Source organism: Triticum urartu, chromosome 4A (assembly GCF_056163025.1).
Source record: "Triticum urartu cultivar PI428250 chromosome 4A, HENAU_Tu73, whole genome shotgun sequence".
NCBI classification, from domain to species: Eukaryota; Viridiplantae; Streptophyta; class Magnoliopsida; order Poales; family Poaceae; genus Triticum; species Triticum urartu.
Window position 1 is genome coordinate 187494187 of NC_141876.1, and position 21174 is coordinate 187515360.

A 21174-nucleotide genomic window follows, 5' to 3' on the forward strand; every position below is an offset into this window, starting at 1 on the left:
TTCATATTATGCTCGTGATAAACTAAATGAATCGCAACATTTAAAATAGGGTAGTAGTTCTGTAGAGGATTATTATCAAGAATTGCAAATTGGATTAGTGCGATGTGGATTAGTTGAAACCGAACATGCTATGATGGCTAGATTTTTAGGTGGTTTGAATCGTGATATTCAGGATATATTGGACTATAAGGAGTACAATTCTATTACTCGTTTGTTTCATTTTGCTCGTAAAGATGAAAGGGAAGTACAGGGACGACACAACAAGGGACGGGGTAACTTTTCTGCAGGTCGCCGCTCATCTTGGACACCCTCTCCTACTGTTTCGTCCACTACTAAGTCAACACCGCCTATCTTGCATAATGGTGCACACCCATCAAGTTCAAAATCAACCCCACAATCATCCGAGGCTTCGAAAGCTATTTCTCTAGCACCAACCACTTCGTCTAGATGCACAAGGGACATGAAGTGTCATATATGCAAAGGTGGCGGGCACTTGATGAAGGACTGCCCAAATAAACAAACATTCATTGTGTGGGAAGACGGTGAGTACTCCTCTACTAGTGATTTGGACGAAGATACACGCGCTATGCTTGCCACTAATAATGCAGGTGACATTAAGGAGCATGACACAGAGGAGATACATATTAATGCTGAGATGGCCGATCAGTACCCAGTCTTGTAACCTTGTGAGTACTTAGTGCCTAGGTGGGGCATACTGAGATGCCTCAACGCCATAATCTTTTTCAAACTAAGATTTTTGTCAAAGGGCATTCCGTTCGTGTGATCATTGATGGTGGAAGCTGCAATAATTTGGTGAGTATAGAGATGGTCGAGAAACTTTGCCTCACCACTACGAGACACCCCCATACATATTAAATCCAATGGCTCAACGATTGTGGTAAGTTGAAGGTAACACGTCATGTGCGAGTACAATTTACAGTTGGTTCATATCGTGATTATGTTGACTGTGATGTTGTACCTATGCAAGCTTGTTCTTTATTGTTAGGTCGACCTTGGCAATATGATAATATTGTTACTCATCATGGTAGAAAAAATTCGTATACTCTTGTGTTTGAAGGAAAAACCATCAACTTGCTTCCTATGACCCCTGATGAAATAGTAAATGATGGGAAAGCTAAATCAACTGATCGTACTATGCACACTATGCTTGCTATCAGTTCTGAAATGTTTCCGTTGAGTGTCCCAACTTGTGATCCGGATATACAGTGTACCCATATAGTTAGTTTGAATCCCCATAATTCATAGATAGACTTTGTGTGGGATCAAACTTTTCATGATATTCCTAATGGTGCTATAACAAATTCATTTCATCCTCATGAGCTAATGCCTTTGGAACGGCCTATATACGTTGCATCTACTTTTGCTTCGCTCTATGATATGTTCCAAATAAATAAAAGCCGAGGATGGCTTTGTTTTCAAGAAAGGGAGGATGATGTGGACATAACTATCATAAAAACATCTACAAAAACTACACGTCAAATTAATAACCAGGTACTTTTGTTTCTTCGTACACATGATTTAACTGCCAAGAATATGATGCTCCACTCATTGTTCATTTTAATTATACTCAGGAATGGAGGGGTCAAAGAGTCAACAAGAGAGAGAATTTGGAGATGCAAGAGGAAGATTCATGTACTAATATGCATACATGCATTGCGTACACATGCATGCCTAGACTGGAATTTTTAAGGATGGATCAGCCGTGCATGCATCCAAGTGGGCCATGGACATGCTACGCATCAACCAAGGAAGTGGGCCAGAAGTTTTCCATCGAAGGAGTCAGAGGCCACGCAACCCACGCAGCTTCTAGGGTGCACCACGACCAGACGATGAAAAACAGGACAGCCTGGATTAAATCTGAGGAGAGCCAGAGACGGCGCAGACCAGGACATCGTCTGTGCGACGCCGCGTGTCCGGACCCTTTAATAAATAGCTAGTCTAGGTTAGGGTTTAGACTCGGGTTTTGTTTAGAGAAGTTTAGCAATATTGCTACTTTTATTTGTCTTCGCTCGTAGCGGCTAGTGCGACTGTCAAGACATCCTATCGGAACCCCATCTTGTGAGATTAATCCCATCTAGCATATTCACAATTTTGAGATTACTTGGCTATTATTTTCTTGCATGTTCTTCGATTTGCTTGTAGGAAAAATCCTTCGTGGATAGGTCGATCGCGCCGTTGGCTCGGTCGATAATGCCGTGGAGTTGGTTCAGCGATTGCCGTGGATATCAGTCGTGTACGGTTCTCCCTGTATAGTTGGTAGCCGGATCGTGAGGGTGAAGGCCCACCAAAAATCGTAGTTATCTCTCTCTCATCGAAAGATCGGGCCCTAGTTCACATCATATACAAATATTAAAACAAATTTGGCATAAAATCAATGATTACATGCCGTGCAGTAGGATTAGGAATTTATGGCTATTTATTTATACATATCCAGATATTATGGTTCAATTTTTAAGCACAGTCATCTATGTACAGACCAATCTTGAAGAAAATAATGGCACAAACATATGTAGGTCATTCAAAATCAATTGTCAAGTCCTGGCTAGGAATTATTAGCACGAACACTAACCCTAGTCGGATTACTAGCAAAAATCATTTGCATAGATGAAACTACTAATCACTTATCACCTGTACCATTCAAACAATCAATACACTACACGGATCTAACGAAACTTACTTAGATTTCATGGATTGGGAGAACATAACCATAGGATTTCTATTCCAAAAAGGGGGAGGCGGGAGTAACCAGAGAAACCCTATGATCTATTTGACACATAAATGGGTATAGATGACTAACCAGCTGTCCATCGTCGTCGGAGTCGTCGCCGGAGTCGGTGTGGAACTCCGCCTTGAGCTGTGGAAGCTCGACACTGTCGACGACGTCAAGGTGCAGCGATAACTCGCCGCGGTGACGGCAACCTCTGTCTCCATCTCTACGCCGTGCTCTAGTGCTTTAGAAGCCCCGGCGTCGCCACTCCCTCCGATGGGGCACTTCGGCGGCATCCTCATACATTGACGACTTTGAGGACTGAGAGCAGTGTCGAGGATGCAAGGGGAGAGAGAGGATTGTGTGTGTGTGTGTGTGTGGCGAGGATGGGGGTGCGGCTGCTCGGGCGCACTATTAATATGGAGTAGTAGGAGTTGTGGGAGAGAGGCGGGCAACAGTCAAACCGATGGCTCGCCTCCCGGTGAGCCTGCGCACCGGACTGCTGGCATGCCTACCAATGTTTCACACAGCTACTCGCATGCCTCCCAATGACACTACGCAGCGAGCACGCCTCTGTCAATTCACACTCCTGGACGCATGCCTCCCCGTCTACCTGCGCGGCGGACTGCTCGCATGCGTCCCATCAACTCACGCCTGCTCGCACGACACACGGGTCACGCGGCGGCACGTATATTGTTTTTCTATTTAGATGATTAATGTTGCCGCTTTATTGCTTAACCGAAGCATAGCACGTATCCATTGTTGGTCTAACGCTCACGGTTCGAATAAATAATCCGTTTGGGATATTGGTTCCCAATTATTAATAATCTCCCGTCTGTAATTAGATAAAGATTACATCAAAACTGGTCTCAAATTTGACAAAAAAGTACAATGCCACTTTGTATTGGTGTCCATATGACAACATGATAAGTTTCATCAACTTCAAATAAGTTTTGCATGTATTAGAATTTAAAAATCAAGATTCTCAATGTTTGAAATTTGTTGCACGGGGAGTAAACATGCACCCAGTGAGACACATGTGTTTTTGCAATCCATTTAGGTGCACTGTCATGTGTGCATGTAGCTCAAATTTTATTTTTGCACATTATACCCGTAGAAAATCAATAAATTAATGTACTAAAACTTCTTAATGATCTTTGTGATTTTTTTGAAATTAAAACATCCCTCCTTTGGTAACATATATGTTCACCGCGAGATAATTAATTTAACATGCATCGTAATTGAGGTGGATTCATGGTGTGTGTGGGGGTGGGTGTGTGCGTTTGGGGGTGGCAGGTGGCTCGCAGTACACTACGAGTTGTGAGCCACCGTGTGGGTTGGCCGTTTTGTTAGGCAGGCCGGTGCCACATCAGAGTCGTGAAAATCGTTATTTAAAATATTACACAACCCTTTCATACATACATGTTTGGCCACATGCAGTCGGTGGTTGTCCTACACGACACTCGATACTCGCATGTGACGCTTCCTATGGGCACGCGAGGTCGTCGTCCATCACTTTGACGAACAGCCGACAGTGAGGTTAATTTGACCAGCAAGGTAGAATCTTTTTGTTTGTGTTATGGTGGTATATAGTACGCGTCGAAGAGGTGGGAGGGGACTAGCATATATACTATACGTACACATCCGTGAACAAGTACACCTCACTCAGTGTCGGGACTTTTTGGTTTCTGGGGCACGTGCCACATCAAAATTGTGAAATTGGCTATTCAGACATCACACAACACCTTTTTTGGGCCACATGCATATCCTAGCTGGGACACTCATGTGTGACGCTTCCATCTGTGGGCCCACGAGGCCATCGTCGATGCATGCATGCATCACTTTGACCTACATCGGGAGAGGTTAATTAATTTCACCATTGATGAGGATTCTTTTGGGTTGTACATATATTACGGCAGGAGCATATAGTATGCGGTGAAGAGGGGGGAAGGGGACCATCATATGTAGTACGCTTGATGAACCTCGCTAGTGTATGATTTTTGACGCACGCGCCACATCAATGTTGTGTATTCAAACATGCATGCATGCATCACCTCCATACATATGCATGTAGTGGTTGCCTTCGAACGGTACACTCCCTCGCGTGGTTATCGGCGACAAGCCTATATATTTGTGGGCCCGCGTGGACATCCATGATCACCTTGACCAACAACAAGATAGGTTACCATGGCGGATTCTTCATTTGGTTCGTGTTGTCGTAGTATAGGTCATGGTAACATTCAGACCTTAAGTTTGAGCGCATATACCACTACAAAAAAATACACTTCCGTGATGATACGTGTTTGTCACAGTAGGTCGCGTTTTTTGTCATGCATGTACATCCATGACAAATTTATGACAGAATCAAGATAGTCATACATGTGTTGTCGTAGAAGTGTTCCATAAAATTACCAAAATTATCATCATGGAAGTGTCCACTTCCATGACGATAAATCGCGCATCATAGAAGTGCTTTCGTCAAGGGTGACCGACACATGGCATCCACCGTAATGGAACGCCGTTAAGCTATCGGGTCAGGTTTTGGATCCGATAACCCGTTAACAGCCCCGACCAATGGGGATTTTCCACATGTAAAATCATCATTGGTTGGAAGAGACACGTGTCAGGTCCGCGTTGGCACAGGTGTCACTCATCCAATGGGTGAGACGCGCCAATGATATGTTGACACGTGGACCGGCCCATCAAGTTTAAATGGGCCGGCCCAACTGAAGACCCACAAGATTTTGCAGACCATAATGGGCCGGCTAGCTAAAGGCCCATGAGATTTTGCGGACCATAATGGGCTGGCCCAGCTAAAGGCCCACAAAATTTTGCCGGCCATAATGGGCCGGCCCAAGTAAAGGCCCACAAGATTTTTGTGTGCCATAATGGGCCGGCCCAGGTAAAGGCCCACAAGATTCTTGCGGATCATAATGGGCCGGCCCAGCTAAAGGCCCACGAGATTTCGCCGACATTAATGGGCTGGCCCAGCTGTAGGCCCACAAGATTTTGAGGACCCTAGTAGGCCGGCCCATTAACAGGCTGCCATGTTTTGGGCCAAATACTGGCCCATATTTGATCCGGTCCATTAATGGCCTGCCACGCTCCGGGCCTAATAGTGATCCATATGAGATCCGGCCCGTTAAAAGCCTACCACGTTCTGGGCCAAATCACGGCCCAGATCAGGTCCGGCCCTTTAAGAGGCTGGGCTTAATTATGGCCCGTCAACTGGACACTATGCTTTTGGGCCCACTTAGTAATTCGGCCTGATATTAGTTTTGGCTTGTTAAGGGCCTGTTTAACATTTCGGCCCTATATTAATTTCGGCCTGTTAAAAGCCCGTCATATAGTTGGGCCTAACTACGGCCCGGTTTGCTTCCGGCCTGCTCGCAGCCGATATCTGATTGGGCCAAACAAGGACCGAGACAATTTTGGCCTGTTAAAAGCCCGTGATTCGATTCGCACAATCATGGGTCGGGGTTCATTTTGGGCTGCTGCCGGCCCATGAGTTGTTCGGCACGTTTCAGGCCCAACCTACATCGTGATTACATGACGGCCCGATTATGTACCGTAATTTTACGATTTGGCCGGTTTACTGCGAAGACAGGATATATATATATATATAGTAAAATAACTGCAGCATCATGAATAAGAAAAAACCTAGACTATACAATAAAGAAATTATGGCATATTACATCCACTGGGCATCAAAGTTCGCCACTATGATAATAAAGCACAAGCAGACAGCAGATTACATACACTGGGCATCAAAGATCGCCACTAGTGCAAATAAACACGACGACAAAATAATATACAAAACTGATAGCACTTCAATAGAGTTCAAGAAAGGTTAGCCCTGCTGGGGAGCTGCAGCGCAAGCAGCTGAGCAAGATGATGAGAGACTACGCTTGTTCAACACTTATATCTTCCTCACTCTGAAAGATAAACAAGCAGACAGATGACAGTTTTTGCACATAAAAGTATCAGTGCTGACAATTCATCACATTTCTTACTGACGAATAAAGTGACACAGTTTAAAATTGCATTAACACAATATGGTATTGTTCAGGTCAAGACATGGCAGGAAATGACATTGTGAAGGAGTTGGCAGCTTCACGACACCACTGGATTACAGATAAAGAACTCATAAGTATCAATGGTTAGTGTGTTGTCAATTTATACCATTTCAGATTGGCAAATAAAGAGACGGTTTAAATAATAGTAGAATGATATGACATTGTGCATAGTTAAGACATTGCAGAATATGGCATTGTGCTGTAGTGGGTAGGTTCACCACACCACTGGATTACGGATGAAGAACAGAAGCATACATGCAGTGCAAAAGAAGATCACTTGCTATATATAGCTTAATTTACATGGTATGAAGAAGGAACTTAGTTGTACAACTGAAAACTTAAATTGAGAAAGGACAATCTTTTGTTTATGAACTACATAATAAACTTTAGACAAGCAATTTGATGCAAACACCAAAAATAAACAGCTGTTGCAGTCATGCCTAACCAAATATATACAACAAAGTTTGAAGGCTTGAGATGGACAAACTTACATTATTGGTGAAGACAGGCTCTATAAAGGCCTTGTCCATGCTGATGGGGGGGGCCAATTCAAGAAGTTTACCACAGAATCTTCTTCAAAAGCATTGCCTTTATTCTACATTTTGTTAAGAGTAAATATAGATGTGATAATATGCGAAAAAGTGGAGAATATTCAAGATAAGATGAAGAGTGATGCTACATAACCAAGTAGCTATAAATGTAAGTGCAGCGATACAGGCAAAAGGTACAGCCAAGAGCAATGCATAGCTAAACTTCTTTAGTACAAACCTTATGGTAGGAGTAAATATAGATCTGATGTGTAGAAAATGGAGGGCAAAGGAAAATAAGCTGCAGAGTGATGGTACATGAACAACTACCTGTCATTATAAGTACACTGATAAAGGACAGCATGTACTTACAAGAACAATGCAGAGCTAAAAAACATTGGCATTGGATATATTCTACACTAATGTAACCATTCATACAGATCAGATAATTTGGAGCGAACAATTGATAAGCAAGCTATCATGCATACTTTCATCACATAATGAACCATGTATGTATGCAAGTACAGTGATATAGGACAATAGGTACTAACAAGAGCAAAGCAGCGGGCAGCATATTTGCGATACATGTCGTTCTTGTCAAACCGGAATTCTTCTTCAAGCAGATTTCCTGTAAAAAAGATCCGTAAGGCACATGTGGAAAAGTAGAAGTTCAAATTGTCATGTGATTTCATAGACAATACCTCATCCTGGGAACGAGACCAGTGCATAACAAGGTTTTTCCATTCAATGTCTTCTAAATTTAGCACAGGAGACTTCACCGGAAATTCGTTTATAGACTTGCCATCAAAGTGTGATTTCCTCAGGTAACACCGATACTGCTGCAATGCTTCCTTGAAAAGCACAAGCAAGCTTTGCTCGTCATGACTATCCAGATTGACCCTCGCCTAGTTACAACAATGTAATGTAAATCATTGATGTGTTCAATCAGCAGAAAATAGGAAAATAATAACCATGAATAATAGCACTTACACATAAGTTGGACAGGAAGATGTGAAAATGGTGTTTGTCTTCACAATAATCTTCCCATGATGGGAATATATGCACGTAGTCCCATGAAAGCATTGTCTTTTAAACTGGGAATAAATGGAATGGGGTTCCAATCTGCAGGAATTGGTCGTCTCTGCAGTTGGGATAGGTCTTCGGCCGGTGGACTTGCTGTACTTTTTGCTGGAGTGGGATTTTCCTATGGTACAGCTGGTGCTATGGCAAATGAAATCGGTATACCTTTTGCTGGAGTGCAGGTCCTGTGTGGTGGGGCTAGTGGTGTGGCCAGTGAAGTATGGGTACAGTCTGCTGGAGTCGGTCCTACGTTTTGTGTCACTGGTTGTACAACCAATATAAGTGGGGTGCTTTCTGATTTCTCCGGCACCACCACGTTTTTCAAGGACTTTGCTGGTGCTCCTTCAGGTTCGGCAATCACCCTCTTCCTTTTTGATGTGTGATGCACAAGAACAACATTTGAGTGGAAAAACATGGTATGATGACAGATGGAATATGTATTGATAATGGATGGGCATGGCATCTCGACATATATGATGAGTAAACTAAGCAGATGGCGGTGCAACAAAGTAGAAGAAATGCAAGACAACATATGCAAGATACCCGCAATCAATAAAGCATTGCCAAATTAGAACAGGCACCTTGATGGGTGAACAGGACAGGCCATCTGCCTTTGACTCCTCGAGGTTAGAATAGTCATTAGGATCATATTCTGAACAAGAATCAACAGGTGGGGAGCGTATGAGTTTCATTGCATCCAGAATGGCACTCAATGCCTTGGTGCCAATTTTGTAGTCATTGCAGTGTTTAGCTTCAAGAGTGGACTGCTGCTAGTGCGACACAAAGCAGCTACACAGATCATAGTGTAGATATAACGGGAAAACCTTAAGCATCAGAGTAAAATCAGCAAAGTGGAACTTGCTGGAATATATGTGCTAGTATTGCCGGTATGGCTAGAAAGGCTTCGGATACCAGCTCTCTTCAAGTGAAGGTGCGGTACTGTTAATATCAGTGTAACTCTCAAAGGCTACACAGCTCCCCGCATTTCCTTGCTATTCTTATAGGATTCAAGTGGCCAGGCCACTACAAATCCTATTCCTATGTTTACAAGATCCTACGAACCAAAGAAGCTCAAAGTGTCCATCACAACCGACCGTATAGACCTCTACACTTCAAATGTCCCTGCTCATCTTCAGTACAAGGAACATACTGTACTACTATCATACTCCCTCCGTTCCGAAATATAAGTCTTGGTAGAGATTTCCAGTATGGATCACATATAGATGTATCCAGATACATTATAGAGTGTAGATTCACTCATTTTGCTCCATATGTAGTCCATGGTGGAATCTATACAAAAACTTGTATTTAGGAACGGAGAGAGTACATATTAAAGAAGAACGGAAGAGGAACATGGTAAAGAAGAGCAAGCAGATTTTGGAGAATAAAATGTTTGTTGTGCAGTGCCCACACATGATGAACCAGAGCGCATTAAGAATGCAAGTCCTAGCTGTCTCTCAACAATTTCAGGCGGTTGGATGAAGATCCTACATCTCCTAACCCTTCTTCTTCCTCATCTCTAATTCTTCCCATACAGAACACCGCACGGGCCGCCGGCCGGACCACCGGCCCGCACCGCCTTTGTTCCTCCGCCACCCCCACCCCCACCCCTGCCCCAACCCCCACCGCGTCGAGTTTTCTTCGTTCGGCGAGGCCCCACAACCACCCGAGCCCCTTCGATCGCACCGGCGAAATCCGGCGAGCTCTGAAAAATTGACTGACCCAATTTTGAAATTTAGTCTACTGTTATTTAACTAGTGTGGAATATAAATGGGGAAAACCATAAGCATTGGGAGTATAGTGTTGAGCGTGCCATGGCGGATCTGAAGGTGCAAACCAGACAAAGGCAACTTCGCAACCAAGACAAGAAATCAGAGTAAAGCAGTGGCGATCTATTTTCTTGCTGTGATAAATAAGTTGAGCAGATACGAAAGAGTACCGCCTCTGGTGCGGCGCCGTGTACGCATCTGCTGAGAATTTGACGGTGTTGCGGTAGCGATGGCTGTCGGTGGCGTGGAAGCAGATCTAGGTGGGTAGACGGTGGCGGCGGGGCGCGGTGGACGAGACGGTCGTAGGAGCGGCGCCGGCAAGGTGGACGATGCCGGGGATGAAGCGAGAGGACGGGATGCAAGGATCCCGGTCCGAAGCCGTGGATGAGAGAGGTCGATCTCTTGTGATGGATGGCGGTGTCGAGGTATCAGCTCCGGCATGGTGGAGGAGGACGGCGGTGGATGGGGTAGCGGACGGAGGAGGGTGGGGTGGAGAGGGTGTTTTGGCGCCCACGGAGTACGAATGGGGAAAAGGGAGGTAGAGAGGAAGGGGGGAACCATGTATTCAGGCCGCGCTTGTCTGAAATGCGAGGAAATTTACAAACTTAGCCCCCGTTTGAAATTTCTACTACATCACAGCAACATTAGTCAGTTGGGGATAGGACGGTAATCTTGCATACACCGAATATTTGCCGACGAGAGTTTGTTTTTGGCGCCCACCGTGTATGAATATGAATCGGGGAGGGAGTCGATTTCGGCCGAGGACACACTGTGTTTTGGCACCCACCGTGTATGAATCCGGGTGAGAGGCGGTTACGTCATGTTTGGGTGAAATTACAAACCTACCCCTATCGAAACCTATAGAAATCCAGCAGATAGGCTTTGCGTGGAAGGGATAGGCAGTAGTGATTTCCATCTTGCAGATTTTGGTTTCGGGTGGTTACTGCGACTTTCCCCGCTTCGTTCAAATTTTGCAGAGTGCATGTTTACCGTGCCAACTCAATTCGAATCCCGTTTGTATTCTATTTTTTTGGGCGGGATCCATTTTCAATTGGAATTACATTCTATATACATCATTTTTTATATATACTTTCAAAAGCACAACACCATTTATACATAAATATGGTTTACAAATGGCATGATCTCAGATTCATAAGGTTGTATCCATCAATTTGGATTTTCAAATATTTGAAACCACTTTATGTTGACATCCAATGTATGCATTCCTCGCTAACTGTCTCCAATTAATGTGTGTTTCATGCGGGTTTTTTTTACTTCTCAAACATGTATAATGTGTTTCACACACGCAACATATAGTGTAATCCCGTTTAGACATTAATTGCATATAAACCATGCATTGTTTGTAATTGAAGAATCTATGGATCACAAATATTGATAAACTATATAACATTACACGTGTGCCCAAATTCAAATGAATATGCATGTTTGATACACCAATTTGTGTTATGATATTATCGATGTCGTGATCTCCAGTTTAAATATTTGAATCCCCTTTAATCCAGATATTCGTCTCATATAGCTATCACTCATTCTTATATAGGACTATCTCTCTGGACCTATACGCGTTCATCATCTCTCAGGTATCTCTCGTGCTACCTGTATGTCGACAATGATCTTTTATCTTCGTAACACACTGACGGTACTCTCTCCCTCGACCTTCATCACTCTATCTCTCTCTAAGTATATCTCGCTCCCTGCTATGTGTCTCTAACTATGATTCTCCATGTGGAATCTCTTTCTCTCACACAAACACAAAACTTTGTCTCCCGGGGTCTCATTTCTCTCTACCATTCCCATGTGTGCCACTCACACACCCCTCATACAAAGATGTCTTTCGCTCCTTAGATATGAGAACCTACGGCTCTTCCTCTTTAATATCTCTTTCTCACACACAAACACAAACTCTGTCTCCCAGGGTCTCATATTTCTCCATTGTTCTCTTGTATGTCGCTCACACACACCCTCTCTCCCTAGAGATATCTTGCATTCCCTCGTATGTCTCTCTAGCTATCACTCTCGTTGTGAAATATCTTTCTCTCTCGCAGACACAAAACTCCGTCTCTCTGGATCATTTCTCTCTGATATCTGTTTGTATGTGACTCACATGCACCCTCTCTCTATCTCTCTCACACCCACACACATAACCCAGCCTTCTGATCCACTCAATTCCTATCTCTAATGCACACTAGCTAGCATCTTTATCTTTCTATTTATCTGTTTCTCCATCAACCTTCTTTCTCGCGCTCACTCTTGATTCCTATCACGCACACTACATATGTTTCTCTCTACATGCAGTCAAGTGCCCTCTCACACACATATATAACTTCACCCTTTGAACCACCCGACGGTCATCTCCAACACCCAAACTAGCGGATGTCCCTCTAGCTAGCATCTCGATCTCTGTATCTATCTATAGTTTCTCCATCAACATTTCTTTCTCGCACGGAGTCTTGCTTCCTATCACCCACACTATATATGTCTCTCCATACATATGCATTTATAGGTTGGTCTCTTTTGCACAATCGTTGCACCTCACTCCCTCTGCAAGCCATAGATTCATGCTCCAGCCCATGCCACTATCTCTTAAAGACAAAAACACATGCTCAATTGTCGGGCCTTTTTCCCTGCATTCTCACATGCATGCATATGTCATACTGATCCGTCTCTCCCATGTCGTTGATCTTATGACTTATGTCTTCTTTCTTTTATCTCGATCATGCGCGCGCACACACACACATCCCACGTATACATGTATACCTCTCACACATGCACGTTCAAGGTCTCTATGTCTCCATAAGTAGTTAATTACCCTCAATCCTAACGCCACATCGAATCGTTCTCCTCTTTTGTGCACATAACTTCCACCTGGATGGGTAAAACACACACTCACACTTAACAATCCCCTTCTAGCTACCCCCTGCCTCTCACTCTTCCCCTATATCCCCGAAACCAATAAGACCATCCCTTTGTTTAATTCCTGCCTACATGCACCATCGATATATAGTAGTATTCCTCGGTGTCTCTCGAACAAACACGTTCTCTCGAGTCGACTCCTCTCACGCGCACACACCTTCTCTTCCCTCTCTACGGGCATTTTCTCTCTCGCACCCCATCGTTGGTGGCCTCTGCCATACACATCACCTCTCTATGATGAAGCCATGCACACTTAAATTACATCCGCCATAGAGGACCCCGCGACACACACACGCACGCACCCCCCCCCCACACACACACTAAGACTCCATCTCTCTCTCTCTCTCTCACACACACACACACACACACGCATGCACGCACCCCCCCACACACACACACACTAAGACTCCATCTCTCTCTCTCTCTCTCACACACACACAAACTAAGACTCCATCTCTCTCTCCTCTCTCTCTCTCTCACACACACTAAGACTCCATCTCACACACACATGCTCTAGGCGGAGCATTTGTTCCTACCACCCTTCATCCAACCTTACCTGTATGATAAACAATCACCTTTATTTACTTGCATAACATGGACAAATTCCACTTTACTTTAGTAGTCAGCAAACTTATCATCTGCACCCTTATAAAAAACGAGTTAGCGGTGATGGTGTGCCTGCCATCTTGTAATACAGACCGTATGATCTATATATGAGGATAGAAAGCAAACTATGATAATTTTACAAAAGATACCCGCACCTCTCTCCACATCATTATCTCCCGCAACCTCTTTGCTCAGCAATTAAAAAAGGAATAAGTCTCTGGAACAATCTAGCATGCATGGTGGCCGCTGCCGCCTGCCGGCGCCGTCCATCCCCATGCCTCCGCCCATTCTGACCACCAGTCACCACCACTCTCCACTCCTCCTCGCCTTATCTCTCATCTTTCATTTTTTTGATGACATTCTTGAGATACCAGTTTTCCGATAAAATTCTCGAGATATCATTAGTTTTTACACATGGGATTACTCCTGCATGGGTCAATCACAATAGGTGTTTTGTAAAAAATGCATATTGATGTTCCCTACAATGCACGAGAATCTTGCTTGTAATTATATAACGCAAATCACGAGCAGGAAGTGACATTTTTGTGACACAACCACGTTAACATGGCCACATAAATCACTAGCTAAAGTAAATACCATTATACTTATATCCCGATGCAAAAGGTTGAGTACATGTCCGAAGAGTAGAGTCGCACACACGCACTCTGTCTCTCAGAATCTCTCTCACAGACACACCAGTTACGTGATGCCCACTTAAGCAGACACGTATGTTACAATTTGTGCACCCACGGGTACACGTGATGTCGTGCATTTATTTAAGCCAGAAGGCGAACCCAAACAGTAGTTGCATTCATTCCCCTCCCGCCGCCTCTTCTCTAGTCACCGTTGCCCGGTTGCCATGGGACGGCCGAAGGTAACAACATACGCCATACTCCCGCCGGAGCGGCGCTTTAATATGGAAATTTTAGTGGTCAGGCATGCATCTTTTTGTAAGGGGGTATGGAAATTTTAGCACTCCTATATAAGGGTTGACCGGTCGCTTCCCGCGGACGTGCGCGGGCAGTGGAAGAGGAAGGAGAAGGGAAGCGGGCTGTGGAGTAACGTTTTTACTACAATTTCTTAGGGAACTTAGTGCAATAATTGAGTAGTTTTGCAAACTACCAGTACTACACCTGAAACAGTTCAAAACCTATACTCCCTTGCCAGCGCGCGCTTCCCGCGTGAAACGGTTAGCGTCGCCCAGGAGTGTCAGTGCCGCATTAATGCCCGGCCAGAGCGGAGGCGACCTCTCGCTAGCGCCGGCTTTGAAGTGGCGCGATAGCCGAGAGAGCGCCGCTTCCCAGTGCACGTGACTGCTCCGCGTCGAGACTGGCCATAGGCCCTGTTTGGATCCATGGGTTAGAGTTAGTTTGAGCTAGTTGGGGCTCAAATAGCCCTAAAGTATCCAAGCATGAGGGTTTAAATTGGAGCAAGTTGCACCGAACCCACCAAAAAAACTATCCCACCCAAGAGGTGCTAACTGGAGATAGTTCTCATTGGGACCACTGAAAAATCACTTTTCTCTCTCCATGAAGTGCATTTATTGTCAATCTAACCCTGTCACCCAAACGCCTCTTTGGCTACAGTTAGTTCAGGGTTACTCATGAGTTAGTCTAACCTCTAGCTAAGTTAGAGTATCAAACAGGAGCAGTATAGGACATGCAAGTTGCTCAAAGCATACAGGCAAATTCGTACGTGAAAGGATTTTTTTTCTTTTTGAAAACGGAACGTGAAAGGAATTTTTTTTAGAATGCTCTTGGCATGTCGCTAACATGTGATAGTTAACCGACCTCAATAGACGGCAGAAACGCCAGCCCGCCGCACTTCGGTAGAGACGAGGAGGAAGAAGCGATACGGGCTGCTGGATTACTAGAGATAGGTGTCGCACGGAAGCCAAGAAATATGGTGATAGCGTGGGTTAGCCATGTACTAGTATGATGTAACTACACTGGGCTGCCGTGTTTCGTACTCTTCCAGTCCACTGTGGAGATGATTGGTTAATTTTATATCATTGAATAATATTAAATATTATGAGTGCAGACGCTCCACCACGAGGTTCCTTGCTCCTTCTCGGTCGTCCGAAATCTATGTTCTTCCACTCTATTTTTTTATGTGAGCTTTGTTCATCCTTTTGCCAACATGCGAGACATCTAGCATCAAGGTGCATGTGTTATGCAAGGATCGTTCCATCTATATGAAGAACACGTGGGACTGGAACTATGAGACGGACATGTACCCAGGAGTGGACGTACGAACCTAAGTAAGGTAGCGCAGTAAGTGAAGTAGAAAGGCACAAATGGTATGAACATGTGTGGCATATAGGGTGTGTTTGGTTGCGTTCTCATCTCAGCATAGTTGTTCCCTCTTCATGCATGCTCAACTCAACACCCCTCTTCATGCATGCTCTCTTCATGCATGCTTCTAGTGTATTTGTGCTAAACTAGTGTGGACTCATGCACCCTCCATACACTCTACCAAACACCCAAAAGTAGGTCGAGAAGGGAACTCTTGGGCGGCATTTGTCTCTTACTACGTACTACCACTAAATGTTGTACGTGCAATGCACGGTGATGTTATGGAGTACGTGCCTAAGTACTCTACTACTACTATATTAGTTGGAGGCACATATTAACTTTTATATTTGTTTACGTGTTTGCCCCGAGACCTTCCAACTAGACGTGTCTTTCTCTCCAGGTCGCACTTTGTATTGTTCATACCACTAAGTACCCATGCTGTTTTTTTACGCTGGGCTCTACCACGTTGTTCATGTCCCACTCCTTTCGCTGACGTGTGGGACATCTAGCACGTGCCATGTTTGGCACCCTTCGTCATAAGAGTTGAAACGCTAGCATTCATCAGAAATAAAAATAATTATAAATTGGCAGTGATACTATTTTTTTGCGAATCAATCTGGAGTGATACTATACCATGTAGTTTCCTTGCCCCTCGATATCGGAAAGAATACTTCCGTTCGCCAACATGTGGGATGTCGACCATCCTGGTCCACTTGCCATGCATGCAGAACTCCAAGGGAGAGTCACCCAAGTCGTCACGCCGCAGTAACAATGACTAATGAGCCGTTGAATCATAGGCCCACTTCCCACTTTGAAGTTGCTCGGACGAAGGAACCATCATGACTTCGTTGAATTCCGCTTCTTGAAGAAAACTACTGTACCAGCAGTACTGCTAGCTACAGTAGTTACTCCAACAGAGGCCTCCTTTCGTTATAGGATAGGAATATGAAAATCATAGGAAGTGAGATGACATGCATCTCAATTCCTATAGAGAAAGAGATGCCATTTGATGCTTAGGATAGGAATTTTTCCATTTAGTCTAGGATAATGTACTGGTAATTTGCTCTAAAACTACAGTAGTAACTAGTAGTATTGGTACATGCTCGTACTCAGACACAGACACACACACACACTAACTACTAGTACTACTACTTCTCACATGCGGGCCAGACGCCGTCGTTCTCCTTCCCGGCTTTGTCGGTGACACCCCACCGTGCTTGGATCTCTGCCGACCTCTCCGCAGCAACGCGTGCATCCTTTTCTTTCATATGGCGGCGGGCCTCTCTTTTCTTGAGTGCTTTCTGACTTTTCCGCTCCCTCTGTGCGGCTTTGGACGCCTCTTTCTCTACCACCCATTCGGCCTTGGCATCTTCAAATTCCTCCCACATAGTTGTGAGGTTGCGAGCGGCGATGAACTCGGCACGGCGGGATGCCATCACTTCCCTACCATTTTGTGTGCGGTCATGGGTGGCGAGGAACTCAGCGCGGCAGGATGCCATCGCTGCCTTACCGGTTAGTGTGCGGCGCAGTGGCATGAACAACGCTTGGTGAGAGCTCTGGGGTGGAGTGGCCGGACAATCGTATAGTGCATTGGTTTGTCAAGATCTCAAGGACAGAAGACGAAGGAAATTTGGATTCCCCTTCAATCCTGGTCATTTATTACCGAGTAAAATGCATTGGCGGTCATCGAACTTGTCTTGATAGCTCACTTTGATCATTGTATACGAGATATGGTGATTATACGGTCACTGGCTCAGCATATAGCTCTGTATTTGTCTGGTTGACCAGTCAAACAGTCCGCATGCGTCTCATCAGCTCGTGTTCTTTATCTATCTACACGGGTCTACCTATCAATGGAGAAAGAAATACTGTAAAAACCAAAATTATGCGTATGTGGGGAATCAAACCACGGACTCGTCGCTGCAACGCACCCTCGTCAGCCAAATGAAAATGAAATACTTCGCGTCAGACACTCACGCTGTGAAAGCATGCTAATGCATGCACGTCGCCCTCTAAATCAAAGTCCTCCTCATGGCGCAACGCAAACGGCGAGCCCATCACTTGCGCGCCCCGGCGGTGCCTGACATTACGGTTTAGACGTTTGATGGAGACCTACGCGAACGCCGAGCATGTATTCACCTGGCTCAACACCAACGGTCATACTCGGACCGCCTTGCTCATGTATATCGTCCATCACAATGACAATTATAAAACAGCCTAAGCTAGAGAGGGTACTATGGTAGTATGGTACAGAGTATGTACTATCGTGAGTGACCGATCTTAGTGCCACTGTACACCGAAACCCCTTCCATCGCTAGCGCGCGCTTCCCGCCTGAAACGGTCACCATCTCTCCAGAATGTCAATCCGCATTCACCGGACTTAACTGCAGGTCTAATTGGTGTGTCACTGACATGCAGGCCAGATGCCCGTTGGTCCCACATGTCAGTAACCCAAACGCATCTGCAGTTAAGTCACTGAAGCAGCGCCCGCATTCATGCCCGACGAACCTACTCCGGCGCCAGTTGTCCATCCGTCTACCGCGGCTCATTGCCATTCGCCTGCTATATTAACTTCGGTCCTCGGACAAATGCCGGTGTAAATTTGTGGGCCAGCACTGGAGATGCCCTAACTATCATGCTATAATCGCTAATAATCCTCCATTATTTGGCAGGGAACAGTTATCCCTCGATCAAAATCAGATCAGGGGTGTTTCGCACTCCTCCCGCATAAGAGTGTAAACTCTTGCTTACATAAAAATGGAGCAAGTGGACGGCACTGTAGCACGTCATATCACTCGAACTAGCCCGCCTAACGAGCGGGAAAGCACCACCCTCGTCATTTTGTTCTGGATTTCTATCGATCGATCGTGCGAAAATGTTACGCTTCGCAAGTTCTAAAGGAAAAGGCGGCACACTTACGACTCGTACGTGTCGCAACCCCGACAGTCTGGCTCGCACGCCGCTCACCAGAGGGGACACGTGTTGTCTTGCAATTTCACTGACATGTGGGACCGTAATTGAATAAACCGTCGATAGCCGAAATCTAATCGCTCGACGGGCGTCGGCTGAGAAGAGAGAAACAGGGGAGGGAGAAGAGATCGCCCACCCGCCGCACACGGACTCCAATAAATATATGGTGATAATGTGAGGTGGGCCATGCTGGAGTCCGAACCGCTTTCGGAGCCCGCTCTCACCGCCATGGCCCCTCAAGACGCCAGCTGCCCGCCGCATGCATGCATAGCAAGTAGTACTCCTTATGTGGAGGAGAGAGAGGCATTGACAAAGTCAAGGAGTGGGCTCTGCAAGAGCCCATCTCTACACGTGCTCCTAGGTATAAAAATAATAATTCTAAAAAAAGCATAATAAACAATTGTGTCTTAAGAAAGAAAGGTAAAAAACATTTGACAGGAAACAGATAGAGAGAAAGTGAGAAAAAGTTGTAACCTAGGCATTACATGAGGAAGGAGGGAGTGGTGCACATGCCAAGTTCACTGGGCTGCCGTGTTTCACACTCCTCTGTCGTAAGAGTGGAGATAATAGCTTTCATCAAAAATAAACAATGAATACTCGTTGCTCGTCCTCTATATCAGAAAGAATACTTTCATTCGCCGACATGTGGGACGTCGACCATCCTGGTCCACCTGCCATGCACAAAATTATCCTGGTCTACCCCGATCGTATCGCAGGCCCAACCTTTCCCACTATAAGTTGTTCGGACGAAGGAACCATCATGACTTCATTGAATTTCGCTTCTTCAAGAAAACTTACTGTACCCGCAATACTGCTACCACACGCGAAGACTGGACGGCACTGTACCATGTCATATCACTGAAACCCACTAGGCCAAACTAGCCCGCCTAGGTCATCTATTTTGGAACGGAGGGAGTACGTTTCTGCACTGTTATGATTTTGTGTTGCACATTCTCTGTACTTTTGCTATGATTTTCCTACCCTATGAACCAAATGAGGCCTGAATGTATGTCGACTATTGTCTGATCGATCGCTAAGCCTACTATTTTAGGAGCTAGGGCTATTGGTCGATTGGCGAGGGATAAGTATAAGCGTACCACGAGCTCATCAGCCCCAACGTTTCTCTTCGGTGAGTGTTCTACAAGTACTATAGCTCGCACAGTAGCTAGCCTACTAACACCAAGAATCATCAAACAAGCCCTGCTAATATGATAAACAGTTCAAACTTACATCTAAGCATGCCATATATTACATCAAAAGCTGGTGAGGATACATCTGTTTCCATAACTCGGAGAGGGTTCGCATGATTCATCGCATGATTCACTATCAAAAAAAGTAGCAAGATCTGCCCACACAAGACAGTGCACTAGCCCTAAGATGGTTTGATAACATGCATCGTTCTGGAAATTAAACACAGGGCAATGCAAACTACCCTGAAGGATTAGCGCGACCAACTATTTCTTGTCATCGATCTCTCGGGCAATGACCACAGCACGGACAGCGGCATGGGAATCGATTTCTGGGGCGATGTCCACAGGACTGACCGCGACATCGGAATCGATCTCTGGGGCGATGTCCACAGGATGGACAGCGGCATCGGAATCGATCTCCGGGGCGATGCCAATAGGACGGGCCACGACATCAGAATCATCAAGGATGTCCACCGGCACCTGCACAACCCTAACATATTAGCAAGCACATTGCAAATAATCAAAAACCACAACTATGGTAATAAGCCATTATTTTTTACCTTGTGCAGCTCACCGGGGGATCTCATCCCTCTGGGGCCATCTCCTCGTCCTCGATGGGGGCCATCACCTTGCCAGGGGAATACTGCTTCTCAATGGCGACTATCTCCTCAAACTCGGTCTTGAGCCTCACATAGGTGGCAATCGGAGTTCCTGGGGTAGGGACGGTGGGGCCCTTGCTGTTCTTCCAACTTCCTTTGAGGAGTTCATCCGCCAACGTCCTCAACTCTTTGGCCAATGCTTGTTTCTTGGAGTTCTTCGTCTCCATGGGTTGGCCCGCCAACATGGTCAACTCGTTGGTCGGTGCTCGCTACCTGGAGATCGTTGTCTCCAGTGGGTTGTCCACCGGCAACTCTTTGCCTAGTGCTTTAGGATCCATCAATGAACTGACAAACAAAAAGCAATCGAAAGGAGACCACAATTGCAATGAAAACAGGAAAAG